Source organism: Mirounga leonina, unplaced genomic scaffold (genome assembly GCF_011800145.1).
Source record: "Mirounga leonina isolate KUSES-001 unplaced genomic scaffold, KU_Mleo_1.0 Mir_165, whole genome shotgun sequence".
NCBI classification, from domain to species: domain Eukaryota; kingdom Metazoa; phylum Chordata; class Mammalia; order Carnivora; family Phocidae; genus Mirounga; species Mirounga leonina.
The window spans coordinates 6,453,809-6,467,556 of record NW_023270415.1 but is presented as its reverse complement, the minus strand read 5'-3'; the positions used below and the strand labels follow the sequence as shown (position 1 = coordinate 6,467,556).

Here is a 13,748-nt window from a genome sequence, read left to right as displayed (position 1 = left end):
TAAGAATGCAGCAACCAGCCCATATATGATCCTTATTGAAGCTATGCAGGCTATAGGTCAGCCTTCTAGGCTAAAGGTGAACCTTTTTCTGTTTCTATCCCTCATCAATAGCTCTCTTCCTTGAGCAAGCCCTCTGTCTAAATTCTTTTTAGGCGGTTGAGTTGGAAATAAAGTGCTTTTCATGAATTTGCTGGGCTTTGATTGTTTTTTAACTCAAAATAATCTTCATGCCAAAGTGGCCCATCTTGGGGCCACCTGCCCTTGGTCCTTACAACCGAAAAACAACAAAAATAACAAATGTATAAAATGTAACAGACAGAATTATAAAATCCATTCATCCAGTGGTGATGGGGGGTAGGAAGAGGAGGTGGGAACATAAACAGCAGGGAGAGAAAACGAAGGTATCAAGTCAGTCACCACACAGGGGCTGGCAAATGTTAGAAAAGTGCTGGGGAAAATCCTGGGGCCCTTTCAGGCTGAGGGGGTTGGTTGTTAAAAATCCACATATGGGTGTCAGGAAGATTCTGCCTTATGTTCCCCAGAGACAAAAATCCCAATTCCTCAGAGAGAAAGGAATATGCAGAGGGCCCCGGGGAAAATTGGGGCAAGGAGAACTGTGAGAAGATTTGCCCCAGTGGTCCTTCCAATCTCACCCCTCCCCTCTGGCCCCTTTGGACACAGGCAGTAAGGGGTAGGGGGTGCAGGTGGGCAGCAGCCTGCAGTTAATGGGAGATCAATGCAGTGAAGAGAACTGCTCTGAGGAGAATCAGTGCTCAGGGCAGATTGCAGGTAGATGGTCTTGTGGAAGAGTCTTTGCTTAAGAAGACCACCAAGAAGAGATGCATGGGCTCTTTGCCATTCATTGAGTTGACATGAGTAAAGGAAGGAGGATAGAGAAAAGGCAGCCATTGATAATGTATGGGGATGGCATTCCTATGAGGAGAGCCAAGACAAACCACAGCCAAGCTAGTAAGGCCAATTACTTACTGACTGACAGTGACAGGTGCGTTTTGATTCCTTTATTGAACTAGGATATTCAAAGCAGTTTAGTGAGTAGACAGGGACATATGCAGAAGACTAACCAGTTTACCAGCAAGATGGGTGGGAAAGAGACTCACAGCATCCCCTGGATAAAGAAGAGAGTCAGCAGCAAACTGCTGAAGAGCATGTGAGCAATTGTTTTGCTGATACTAGAGGATGGGGGAAGCTTCCTCCCTGATACCTCAAATGCCAGATCCACTATATCTTGAAACCAATGGCACTGGCAACTTTGCTAAGCATAGATGGGGAGTACCTAAAGAACACTGGAAATTGATGTGAGAAAGAATTCCAGCCAAGACCAAACATCTCCAAGTAGCCATGGATCACCCATAGGTTGTGCTATTACTGACTGAAGCTCAGGAATAAATGCTTGATGAAACAAGTGGAGAACATACCAGAATACTCTATCATTCCAAGCACAGCACTGGAAAATTCCAGTAACGATACATGGCTCACTCTTCTGATTCTGCACTATACCTACTCTCTTCACTGTGCCAAGACACTACTTGCCTTTCCCTGCTCCTCTCTTTTTTCCTGGATTTGGGCATCTAGCTTTGAGATGGTACAAATAGCTCAGACCCTGGGGCGCCTGGGTGGCTCAGCCGTTAAGCGTCTGCCTTCAGCTCAGGTCATGATCCCAGGGTCCTAGGATTGAGCCCTGCATCAGGCTCCCTGCTCAGTGGGAAGCCTGCTCCTCCCTCTCCCACTCCTCCTGCTTGTGTTCTCTCTCTCGCTGTGTCTCTCTCTGTCAAATAAATAAATAAAGTCTTTAAAAAAAATAGCCCAGACCAGACAGAGATTTTGATCCTCTTGGCAAGGTCCTGGAGAAAGGTTTTGATGCTGTCAGCCATCTCTTCATCACCCACAGAAGAGAGGGAAGAGTCCCCCAGCCTCTCATCATGAAGGACATGGTAGCCTTATCACTGGGACTCCAGCCTCAGCCTGGACCCTCATCCACTGCAGGCTGCTCACTTTATCCCCACCTAGTTGCTTCTCCTGTCAGCGTATTCCCAGGACCACACTCCTTTTTCCTGATGGAGTGCCCTGGGTTTGGTCATTGGACTTCCTTCATTTTCTATCTATACTGGATCTGCTAGTGATCACACTGAGTAACCCCCAATGATATCCTCAGCCGCTCCTCTCTCTTAAAAGCCAGAAAATACACAGATAACTGCCTACTCAGCATCTCCCTCTGCCTACTTAATGGATACCTCAGAATTAACAAGTTGACAATGAGATTTCCTCCAATAACTTCTTCTCCCACAGACTCCGATCTCAGTTGAGGATGTCTCCATCCTTTCCATTTCTCAGCTTAAAAATGCAGGAGACACACTTGACATCTTCTTTTACTCTCACATACTACATCTGATACATCAGGACATACTGCTGATTCTATCTTTCAAATATTCCTGAACTTCAACTTCTACTTCCACTAGAGTGATTGGGACCAGATTTATCTCCCTCCTATAAATAACTAGAACACTGGCCAAACTATGTAAAACAATTGTTTCAAAACACTGGAAACAAGGCAGCACAGGACTGTGATCGCTTAGAGGAGAGAAACAAATGAGGTGAGCTTATGGCTGACAGTGACTTCTGCCTGGAGACATACGTCCTGACCACAGAACAAGGAGGGGAATCCCAAGTGGAACACAGCCATCGTGCTGATTTGAAGAGACAGATGGGAGTTCAGAGAGGTGGATGTACCTGAAATAATGAGGGCAAATCACCAGACAAGAGGGAACTACACAGAAGAAGTGGTCCAGAAATTTGCAAAGGTGTCCTCCTGAGCCTTTGGTGGAGTATTAATCTACAAATGTGAAAGGTGAAACTCTACAAGTCCATGCAAAGAACAAATGCTGGGAGCTATGAGGTGAACAGTTCCTACAGTTCACATTGTTATTTGAATTGTGTCCAAGCAGAGTACAAAGAACTTATTGAAAACTTGAAGAAATCAGTAAAATTATTAGAAGGGCTAAATTAATTATAGAAATAAAGATATCCTAGGACTTCCCTAACAAAGTTTTAAAATAATCACCCCCACCCCAAAGTATCAACATAATCCCAGGAAAACTTAACTGCTGCCCCCAAAGAAAACTAACATTTTTAAAGTAAAATAACAAAATCTAAACACTCAGCAATGTAACATATGGCGTCCAATTAAAAAGTGGCGTCCAATTAAAAAATACTAGACATTCAAATAATTAGCAAATTATGACCCATAAGCAGTAGGAGAATGAGTTGGAAATGATAGAAATGGTAGAATCAGGCAAGAACTTCAAAGCAGCAATCATACATCTTATAAATGTGCTGAAGGATTTATACTAAAACACCAATTATAGTAAGGACATATGTGTCTGTTTGTGTAAATTAAACTTCTAGAAATGACAAACGGAATGTATGAAATAAAATACTGGATAAAATAAACAGAATCAACATTGCAGGAGGAAAAAAAAAAAAACAGTGAATCTGAAAGAACAGAAATAGAAACTAACATTAAGTTCACAGGGAAAAAAAATATGTTTCTGACCACAGCAGGATTTAACTACATAGAAATCAGTAACCAAACATTGGAAATTAAGGAACACTTAGTTAATAATCCTTAGGGCAAAGAAGAAATCACAAGGCAAATTGGAAAATACTTTTATTTAAATAAAGAAGAAAAAACAGTGTAACAAATCTGTGGGGTCCTGCCAAAGCAGTGATTAAAGGGAAATTTGTAGCTTTATTTTTTTAAAGATATATTTATTTATTTGAGAGAAAGAGAGAGAGTACAAATGAGAGGAGAGGCAGAGGGAGAAGGAGAGAGAATCCCAAGCAGACTTCCCACTGAGCACGGAGCCCTATGAGGGGCTTGATCTCATGACCCAGAGGTCATGACCTGAGCCAAAATCAAAATTCGGACACTTAACTGACTGGGCCATCCAGATGCCCCAGAAATTTGTAGCTTTAAATGCTGATATTTAAAAAGACTCAAATAAATGATCAAAGCCAGGAATTGGTAAACTTTGAAAATAAATGATTAACTAGTAAACATTTTGGGCTTTGTGGATCATAGATGGTCTCTGTTGACTGCTCTATGTTTTTTACAACCCTTTAAAATATAAAAAACATTTTTAGTTCAGAGGCTGTACAAAAATAGGCTATGGGTTATAATTTGCCAACCTCTGATCTAAGCTATTGCCTTAAGAAACCAGAAAAAATGAGCAAATCAAACTTAAGGAGGGAAAGGGGGGAAATGAATAATCAGTGACATATAAAAGCAAAAAAGAAAATCAGTAAAGTAAAAACTAGTTCTCTGAAATGATCAATAAAATTATAAACCTCCAACCAACAAGAAAGGAAGAGAGAAGACTCAAATTATTATACCTAGAAGGAAAAGATTTTACTTTAGATCATACAGACATTAAAAAGATAATAAAGGACTCTTACAAATAACTTTTTGTCAATATATTCTATAGCTTAGACGAAAAGTACATATTTTTTGAAAGGTACAAGGTACTAAATCTTACTCACTTATGAAAAAATAGTAACCTGAATAGCCCTTACTATTAAAGAAATTAAATTCAAAACTATCAACATTTTTGTACACGCACAAAAAGACTCCTGCCCAGATGGCTTTGTTGATGAATTCTACCAAACATTTGAGAAGGTAATAATACCAATCCTGTTCAAACCTCCACAAGACAGAACAGAAATGAATACATCTAAAATTATTTTATGAAGGTAACATTACACTGATACCAAAATCAGAAAAAGACACTATAAGAAAAGAAAACTGTAGATCAGTAGCCTCCATGGACATAGATGTAAAAATCTTTAACAAAATTCTAGTAAATAGAACCCAAATTCTAGTAAGTAGAACCCAGCAATATACATAAGCAATGTCTCATTATAAAGTGAGGTTTATTTCAGGAATACAAAGTCTGCTTAATATTCAAATATCAAACAAGATAAATCATCATTTCAGCAGGTTAAAATGGGGAAACCATATAGCTATTTCAATAAATGCATAAAAAGCATTTGACAGACTTCAACACCCTTTTGTAATAACACATACGTGCACGCACACACACACACATTGGAAGAAAAGTAATTACAAAGCATAACTGCTGAAAGACATATGTTCAGTCTATATAAAGCAGTCTTACAATTTGATAATTGGAAGACAATTCAATTTGAAAAAGTAATGGACAAAGATTTCACTAAAGGATATATATAAATAAACCCATGAGAAAATACTCACTGTCAGTAGTTGTCATGGAAATGCAAATTACAACCACAATATCACTGCATATTTACTACAGTGACCCATACTAAAAATACCAAGTACTGGGGATAATGTGAGTGACTGAAACACTCACACAGTGCTGGTGGAAAGGTAAAGTTACTTTTGGAGAACAGATTGACAGTTTTGTATTAAACATAGACTTTCCATATGATCCAGTAATTCTACATCTAGAGAACTGGAAACATATATCCACACAAAGAATATGTATAATAAAATCAATGCACAGAAATCAGTTGCTTTCTTATACACTAACAACGCAACTGTAGAAAGAGAAATTAGAGAAATGATTCCATTTACAATAGCACCAAAAACCATAAGATACCTCGGAATAAACCTAACCAAAGAGGTAAAGGATCTATACTCTAGGAACTACAAAACACTCATGAAAGAAATTGAAGAGGACACAAAAAGATGGAAAAATATTCCAGGCTCATGGATCAGAAGAATAAACATTGTTAAAATGTCTATGCTACCCAGAGCAATCTATACCTTCAATGCCATCCCAATCAAAATTCCAATGACATTTTTCAAAGTGCTGGAACAAACAATCCTAAAATTTGTATGGAATCAGAAAAGACCCCGAACCGCCAAGGAAATGTTGAAAAAGAAAAACAAAGCTGGGGGCATCACGTTGCCCGATTTCAAGCTATATTACAAAGCTGTGATCACCAAGACAGCATGGCACTGGCACAAAAACAGACATATAGACCAATGGAACAGAATAGAGAACCCAGACATGGACCCTCAACTCTATGGTCAAATAATCTTCGACAAAGCAGGAAAAAAACATGCAATGGAAAAAAGACAGTTTCTTCAATAAATGGTTCTGGGAAAATTGGACAGCCACATGCAGAAGAATGAAACTCAACCATTCTCTACCACCATACACAAAGATAAACTCAAAGTGGATGAAAGACTTCAATGTGAGACAGGAATCCATCAAAATCCTAGAGGACAACATAGGCAGTAACCTCTTTGACATCGGCCACAGCAACTTCTTTCAAGATACATCTCCAAAAGCTAGTGAAACAAAGGCAAAAATGAACTTTTGGGACTTCATCAAGATAAAAAGCTTCTGCACAGCAAAGGAAACAGTCAACAAAACAAAGAGGCAACCCACAGAATGGCAGAAGATATTTGCAAAGGACACTACCGATAAAGGCCTGGTATCCAAGATCTATAAAGAACTTCTCAAACTCAACACCAAAAAACAAATAATCAAGTCAAAAAGTGGGCAGAAGATATGAAAAGACACTTCTCTGAAGAAGACATACAATGGCTAACAGACACATGAAAAAATATTCATGATCATTAGCCATCAGGGAAATTCAAATCAAAACCACATTGAGATACCACCTTACACCAATTAGAATGGCAAAAATGGACAGGGAAAGAAAGAACAAATGTTGGAGAGGTTGTGGAGAAAGGGGAGCCCTCTTACACTGTTGATGGTAATGCAAGTTGGTACAGCCACTTTGGAAAACAGTGTGGATGTTCCTCAAAAGTTTAAAAATAGAGCTACCTTATGACCCAGCAATTGCACTGCTGGGTATTTACCCCAAAGACACAGATGTAGTGAAAAGAAGGGCCATATGCACCCCAATGTTCATAGCAGCAATGTCTGCAATAGCCCAAATGTGGAAAGAGCTGAGATGCCCTTCAACAGATGAATGGATAAAGAAGATGTGGTCCATATATACAGTGGAATATTACTCAGCCATCAGAAAGGATGAATACCCAACTTTTCCATCAACATGGATGGGACTGGAGGAGATTATGCTAAGTGAAATAAGTCAAGCAGAGAAACTCAATTATCATATGGTTTTGCTTATTTGTGGAACAAAGAAATAGCATGGAGGACATTAGGAGAAGGAAGGGAAAAATGAATGGGGTGGAAATCAGAGGGAGAGATGAACCATGAGAGACTATGGACTCTGAGAAACAAACAGGGTTTTGGAGGGGAGTGGGGAGGGGGGATTGGTTGGCCCGGTGATAGGTATTAAGGAGGGCACGTACTGCATGGAGCACTGGGTGTTATACGAAAACAAAAGATCATGGATCACCACATCAAAAACTAATGATGTATTGTATGGTGACTAACATAACATAATAAAATTAAAAAAATAAAAAATAAAAAATAAAAAAATAAAATGTTCATAGACACTTATTCATGATAGCCAAAAATTGGAAATGACCCAAATATCCATCATTTACAACTGCTGAATGAATAAATGGATTATGATAAATCCATGAATTCAAATTCTACTCAGCAATAAAAAGAATAAATTATGGATACATGCAATGATGTGGACAAATTTCAAAGATATTGTTCTGTGTAAAAGAATCCAGACAGAAAAGGTTTTGGACTGCATGATTCCATTTATAGGTCATTCTATAAAGAGCAAAGCCAAAGGGACAGAGAACATATCAGCAGTTATCTGGAGTTAGGGGTGCAAGAAAGTGAGAGTTGACTGAAATGGCTATAGAAACTTCTCAATTTCTAAGTATGTTCTATACCTGTGGTGGAGGTTAAATGCATACATTTATCAAAACTCATCAAGCACACCTGAAAAAGGTGAATTTTATTGCAAGTAAATTGTATCTCAATTAACCTGACTTAAATATACACACACACACATGCACACATACACCTTGAGTTGCCTTATTCCATTCATAAAAATTGAGATGGGGACTCCTGCATGGCTCAGTTGGTTAAGGTCAGGTTATGATCCCAGGGTCCCAGTATTGAATTCTGCGTTAGGCTCCTTGCTAAGCAAGGAGCCTGCTTCTTCCTCTGCCTGCCCCTCCCTCTGCTTCTCTCTCTCTCTGTCTCAAATAAAAATGTAAAAAAATTGAGATGTGTTATAGGTGTAATGATAAAAATTGAAACCATGCAGCTTCTAGAAGAAAGCATAGAGAACATCCTAGCCTCAGAGTAGGCAAATATTACTTATATTTGATCAAAATGCTCTAATATTGGAATAATTAATAAGTTGGACTTAATAAAATTTAAAAATTGTAGTTATTAAAATATGCCACCAAGATAATAAATATATAAGCCACTGATTCTGAAAATATATTCATAATACTTGTATCTGGTAAAGAATTCATGTCCCATCTATAAGTTAACAGAAGACAATAACCCAACAAAATAATTGACAAAAGGCATGAGGAGATGCTTCACCAAAGAATAATATTCAATTAAGCTTATTACTACAGATATTATTATTATTATTTATTTGCTGATTTTAAGGGACTGGATCATTTGCTAAGTATTTTCATGTGACACCTCATGTATGTTTCATAGTAAATTGATGGTGACAAATATTATTCCTATTTCACAAGTAAGAAAAATAAAACTCAGAGAGACTAAGGAATATTCTCAAGGCCATCTAGCTAAATGATAGAGTCAAGACTTGATTCCAAGTCCATCTTCTTGCTGTATCTGCATCTGTACCCCTATACTCTGCTTTCTCTTTGGTCACGATGGACAGATGATATTTAAGTCCAGCCTACTCAATGTAGCTCCTCCAATTTCCATTCTTCCTTCCATACACCCATTTTATTAAATCATTCTTAGCAGGTGCATATACAATATATTTTTATTCTCCTACCAAGTATGGAATCAATGGAGATAGCCTAATGGAAGCAAAAATTTCATCATCATTACTGAAAATCCATTGTAGATTGAGCTTTAAACTGTTGCCCAAAGTACTCGCTAACGCACTTTGCTACCACTTCAGTTTAGACCTTTGGGAAATCTTCCCAAAGGGAAGTTCAGGCTTAGAGCCTTCTCTAGGATTCTGCCTCATCCTGATCTAGTACAGAGAGGAAGAAGGAAAAAGACAGTTTTCCAGTGCTCTTGGACTTTTGATAGATTAACTCCATTAACTTAAGAAACAGGACCAGTGGATTTTACCCATGGATTGGTCAACTCCCTTCTCCACTATGAGGAGCAAAGAGTAAGTTGTAGGGCAAGAGGCTAAAAGCGTCACTCTGGTGGAGGCCTCTCTGCATGGAAATGTGAAACCAGGAAGAGGATGTTCTCTTTATTCCCACCACCAACACAGCACGCTGTAGTATTTCCCATTAGAAAGTTTCTAATGCATGCTTATATCCCCTGGGGTTGTAGAACAACTAACCCATTTCTTATGCTTCCCTTCCAACAATATGCTCCTGTGAAGGGCATACTTCTTCACAGCAGGCAAGTAACTTTAAAGCTTAAAGTTTGATGCCAAACTCAAATTTTTACACATCCAATTGTTTTAGATATAGTCCAAATAAGTGTATTTTTATCCTTTTAGAGCCTGCCTGCTTTACATACCCTTCAAAACAGTACCCAAGATCTGCTAGCCATACATAAGACTCACTCCAGGGTGTTAGAAGACCCCTACCCTCTGCTGCTCCTCAGAGCTCTCTGACACAGACTCCCCATCTTGCTGCGGAGCAGCATTGCCCAGGTACATAAGACCCCTCTCCCCTGTGGAGCTCCCTTGTTTTCTCCCCTTCTGGGTGTTGACTCTACACTGATGTTCAGGAAGGTCTCCTCCAGGAGAGACTTCCCTTCTCATGCAATCTTGTTCAAACACCTCTAATAAAGTTTGTGTGTATTAGTGCTTCTTGTGGGTCTGCCATTTACTTTATGAGCATCGAAATTCCCTTGAAACCCTCTATGTCCTCTTTTCCTGGTCCTTCCTCTTCTGTCCATGATGGGGTGCCCCAGGATCTGTTTTTCAACACTCCTCCCTAACTTTATTTTTTTCCTTAGGTAGTTTTTATTTAGATTGAAGTATTTAAATATCTCCTATTTGCTGATCATTCTCAAATTCATATCTTAAGCATTCATTTCTCTTAAAAGTCCCAGATAACTGCTTCCTCCACAGTGCCATGCAAATGTCTAATGGACATTGCAAATGAGACATGTCTAAATAGAACTCTTGACTCTTTCTCTCTCTCCCAGAAATCCTGCCCCTCCCCATTGCATCTAATGGCATTACCACTGAGTTGTTCATGTCAGAAAGGAAAGAATCTCACTGATTCCTTCTTTCCTTTCCTCCCCCAGCTAGACTGAATTTATCAGCCAGTCCTGCATCCAAACTATATATATTCTACATGGACCAGTGTCACCTCCACTTGCTCACTTCCATGTTAGCCCAACCCCATGTTCTCTTTTACCTGCATTGCTGATTCTCCCTGTTTTCACTCCCCACCAACATTTATTTTTGCACTGCAGTGAGAATTTTTAAAAAATGTAAATAGGTAGGGGTGCCTGGGTAGCTCAGTCATTAAGCATCTGCCTTCAGCTCAGGTCATGATCCCAGGATCCCGGGATCGAGCCCCACATTGGGCTCCCTGCTCCATGAGAGGCCTGTTTCTCCTTCTCCCACTCCCCCTGCTTGTGTTCCCTCTCTTGCTGTGTCTGTCTCTGTCAAATAAATAAAATCTTTTAAAAAAAATGTAAATAAGTCATAGCAATCCTTTACTTAAAAAGTCTCCATGATTTTCTTTTACCCATAGGCTAAGATCCACATCTTTGCCATGACTTACCAGGTCTTGCTAGCCACTCAAATATTATCTTATATCACTGTCTCCTGAATTTATAACTCTTTTGCCAGAATTTTCTTTCTGTTGCTGGAACACAGGGGCCTTGTTCCCACTTCATGGCCTTTCTCTTTCTGATCTCTGTACCTAGAATACTCTTTGCCCAAGTACTCATATGACTAGATCTTGTTCACCATTTACACTCAAATGTCACTTTTTCAAAGAGGCATTTCTAAAACACCCAACCATTGCTCTCTTTTGCTATTGTCTTACTTCTGTTTCTTTGCACCAATCATCAGCTCTGAGCTCATTTTATGTATTTGTCTACTTGCTCATTTGCTGCCTTCCTCTGCCTCGATGTGAACTCTATGGAAGGTGGACCCTGCCTGCCCTTATTGTCCCCATGTCCTCAGTGCCTAGAGCAGGGGAGTCAGAAAATATTGGCTGAAGAGATAACTGACTTTGAAGCCCACCCTCTTACTAACTACACACCAAATTGACTTCTTTAGACAGATCTTTGTGTTTGTTTCCTAGAGCTGCTACGACAAACTATCACAGATGGTGTGGCTTCAAACAAAAGGAATTGATTGTCTCATGGTTCTGGAAATTAGAAGTCTGAAATCAAAGTGTCAGCAGGATCATGCTGCCTCTCGAACCCATAGGGGAAGAATCTCTTCTTGCTTCTTCCAGCTCCTGGTAACCCCAGGTGGTCCCTGGCTTGTGGCAACATAACTCCAATCTTTACCTGGTTTTTCTGTCTTCACACGGTTCCCACTCTGTGTCCAAATTTCCCCTTCTTTATAAGGACAACAGTCATAGTGGATTAAGGCTCACCCTAATGACCTCATTTTAACTTAGCTACCTCTGTAAAGATTGTTTCCAATTCAGGTCACATTTTAAAAAAGATTTTATTTATTTATTAGAGAGAGAGAGAGAATGAGCAGGGAGAGGGGCAGGCGGAGAGGGAGACGGAGAAGGAGATTCCCCGCTGAGCTGGGAATCAGACTCAGGACTCCATCCCAGGACCCTGGGATTGTGACCTGAACTGAAGGCAGATGCTTAACCCACTGAGCCACGCAGGCACCCTCAAATCAGGTCACATTTTGAGGCACTGGGGATTAGAACTTCAAATTGATTTTATGAGAGAAACAATTCAACCCAGCTATTATGTCTGGATTCTTATTAGACACAGAGAATGTTCAACTGCTTCCTGGTAGCAGGAGTTTGGAAATCAAATGCAAATAAAAACAAGACTCCAGAACCAAGACTGTGTGGCTAACTAACCAGCTCCTTTCCTATCCCTTTGTTCCTTTGTTTTTAAGTCAGATTTCTGAAACTCCCTGCAAAGGCCTGAAATATTTTGTAAATAATACATTCTGCTTCTTTAATTAAGTTTTGTCCCAATGAGAAGATTTTCTATAACTCAAAACTGTTTATCCATTTCCAGTGCTTAGCAATGGATTAGCAAAAAGACATCCATCAGACAGGCAGTCTTTTTCATGACATTTATGACTGGCAACCATTTGATTTTTAATTACACAGTAATTGCTATTGTATAAGCTTTAAGATGCTCTGTAACTTGGAAATCTTATTTTAAATTTAAAAAAAGAACACTGTTTATCTTTTCTTTTTCTAAATTCAAGTCAGTATTTGGAAAAACAGCCAATTGAAATCTTTTAGTGCCTAAAATGTGCTCATAGTCATTTTACATTTTTGAAAATCATTTTTGTTCGGGTAGATGTTCTACTATAATTAGTTCAGAAAGCATTTTACAGACAGCAGAATTAAAAGTCTGTAGGGAGGGGATGCAGAAGGTCATTAAAAGCATTTTTCTGCCTCCAGGCACTGTTACTCTGGTTGAAACCCCTGACCATGACTTAGATTCTTAAGGTCAAAATGCAAAATCAAACTGTGTGGGTAATGAACAAAGCTGAATTCTAAGAGCTTTGGTTTTTGGCATGTTGAGAAGAATGCTACCTTGGCATGACTCTGTGGCTGTGACACTATTTGCCTTGAAATAATAAAGACTTTGGTAATGGGGCTTGAAACTACTCTTCTTAGAAGAAGCATCCTTATGCTACTTCCTTCAAATAGGTTCCCTCTGGTTGTTAAGGAGGGAAAGCAAACAACAAAAGATTTCAGAAATATATTACTTATTTTGTGTTGCAAAAGTAGTCCTTAGGCATGTAATTGTGCCTTTATATAACACTTTGCAGCTTGCAAGTAATTTTGATCTACACCATCTCTCCTTTGGTCCTTACTTCCTTCCTTGTGAGATTGGCAGGAGAACTTTATCATGCCCAGTTTTCAGGGAGGGCTCTTTGGCTCATAGAGACTAAACATAGTTTTGACAAGAATCAGGGTTAAAACTCAATTCCTGGAGTTATTCTATTGTAATCTTCTTCAAGTAAACATCAATAAAATTCAGTTTTGTTATCTGTAAAATGAGGAAGTGTACTCAACTTGCAGGGTGGCTGAAATGAATGAGATGTATCCGCAGGATCTAAACATTACTTGCTATCAAAAAGGTACTTAATAAATATTGGTTTGTTACAAATGAATGAATGAAAAGATAAATATTAAGCACTTGGCCCAGTGTCCAGCACAGAGTAGGTACTGATAAATATTAGCTATTAATATTTAAGTACAAATGATGAACTATTTATAAACAAGAGTGTGGAGGTGTTCTTTCTTTCCAGTGTTGTTTATAAATTTTCTTTGAAGATAAATTTTATTTTATTTGGTAAGCAGTGTGACTTAATTAAATTGACTGCTATTTATTTCAATCATTTTGGCTTTTTCCCCACCAAGGAAGTAAGTGTATGTAGATCCTTTCGTCATTTCATATTTAGTGGATGCATCCTACAGGCCAGGC

At 38.9% G+C, this 13,748-nt stretch overlaps 1 pseudogene; it reads right to left on the bottom strand.

Annotated features, from left to right (window-relative positions):
- Positions 1-859: 859 nt before the first annotated feature.
- On the bottom strand, positions 860-2,433 carry LOC118015369 (annotated as a pseudogene).
- Positions 2,434-13,748: the final 11,315 nt, after the last annotated feature.